The following is a 2,174-nucleotide window of genomic DNA, read 5'->3' as shown; positions in this document are numbered from 1 at the left end:
AAATTGCCATGGTAACACAGTCTAAAAATTACTAGTAATGTAATAGTATGTGAATCAGAACGATAGATGTTTTTGGTGTAGATCATAAACCTGAAATCCTTGTGATCCTCATACGCCAGAAAATGATGATGTGCCTTGCATTCAGTACAACTCTATAAAGGACAACACAGCCTTTTAACGAGCTCTTCTCTCTCTGTATGATGATGTAACATGTCCTTTCCTCTCCTGCCTGACGCCACATGTTGACTGTCTACAACCTTTTCACTAGAACTTTTAAGAATCTAGTCTGTGCTAACACAGGAACACAGGGGTTCCCAATATCTGGCTCAGATTTGCTCTTCTTCACGGGTCCAGGCATATAATTTTTGAGGTACACTGCTAAGCAATACTGTAATGTTTTATTTTTCATATCTATTTGTTTATGAATCATTTGCATGTCCTTTCTGTTGTTGCACTACCTTCATTTCTATTGTTTTAAATTCCTGTTTACTGTTCCTTCTGTATATGGAAATCATTTTAAAGTGACATTGACATTGTGTATTAAAGGTGATCTATAAATGAACTGTTCTTGCCTTGCCTATACATCATCCCCAAACAAATACATACACATATGAGGCTTAGCGTTGATGTTAATGAATGTTGTTCCCCTATCATCCTTACATTAGTCAGACATATATATATATATATATATATATATATATATACCAGGCATTATTTCCTGTCCCTCTCATTCACCACTCACCACCATCCAATTTCCCCTGCATCTGTAACACCAGCTCTTGGAAAGTCTCTTTTAAACCAGTCCCCCACCTCTCCACATCCGTATCCCACACTTAGCTGCTCTCTGAGCCACAAAGTTAGCTCAGATCTCTATGCTAATGCCATTACTAACATTTTAGTGGCTCCCAGTGGATCATTAATGTCTGCGCCCTCACTAGTGTTGCAGTTTTCTGGGCCCGAGAAGTTAAAGCTGACCTGGTAATTCAACATGTTTTTTTAGGGAAGCACAGTGACGCATCCACCTACCTCTGTCAGCTAGCTTCCAATTTGAAATGTCGTTACTCATTTCAGAGTCTATTTTTTTTGGCACTGTGTTTGCTGTCAGTATTTGACAGGTTTGTTGCTTATTTTTTTATTTATTTCGAATACTTTCTTTGTTGCTGTCAATTTGAAAACCCACTTTTTATTTACTGGTTATTTTTTAAATTATTTACTTATTTTATTTATTTAATATTTTTACAGGTTTACTGTAAAAATACTGGCATATATATGTGGGAATGTTTCAATCAATCAATGTCAAACTTGTTTAAAATAAACAAACATAAATAAATAGGGAATGAGTAAATTACAATTACAAATATTTAATACTTTTACATAAAGCAGTATTAAATACGCAAATGTTATATGAGCAATGTATATATAGAAGACATCCTCCAGGGAAAATCACGTGTGTCACCTTGTTAGCATGTGTGCAGTAGAAATATCCTGAGTGAAAGTGTCATGGCTGAGCCGTGCAGTGTTTATCAAACCTGATCCTGTCCTGTACAATTTGTTTAGTGCTCTCCCAGCTTTAACACATCCACTGCCACTCTGACAGGACCTGTTCATTAACTGACTAGTGAATCAAGTACTGAAAGAAGGAAAGGTAATAAATGTGCTGGGACGGGTGCCTCCAGGACCAGGACTGAGAAACACTGCTGTGTTCCAACAACAGATTTACACAGCCAGGGTTTCTTATGTCATAAATGTAAGGAAGCATTGCTGCCAGTTTGCACGGTGGGTCTTTAAGCTACAGACGGGGAAGGGGCAGGAAGAGACAGTGCATTATAATAGGTCTGGGTGTACTGAGTTAATGTAATATACTTTGAAGGTATTTGAGGGACTTACATTCACAAAATCAACTCTCAAAATAACCTCATGAGTTTTATCAATGTCACGTAATTAAATTGACTGAAAATAACAGTAACAGCAAGTAACAGATTGATGAACACAGGTCTACAACAACTAAATAAAGTCATAGTCCTTATATAACTGGAGCGCAATTAAGGCATAAACCCGCCCATTATTGATTGTCTTCGTCATGGTTACAGCTGGCTCCTCCCCCCCCACCCCGTGTGTGTGCTGCTCTAAAGGCAGATTTCTCTCGCGCAGCAGTGAGTTCTCCTCAGAGAAGA

The sequence above is a fragment of the Hoplias malabaricus genome, chromosome 15 (genome assembly GCF_029633855.1).
Source record: "Hoplias malabaricus isolate fHopMal1 chromosome 15, fHopMal1.hap1, whole genome shotgun sequence".
NCBI lineage: Eukaryota > Metazoa > Chordata > Actinopteri > Characiformes > Erythrinidae > Hoplias > Hoplias malabaricus.
Note: the sequence above shows the minus strand (reverse complement) of the source record.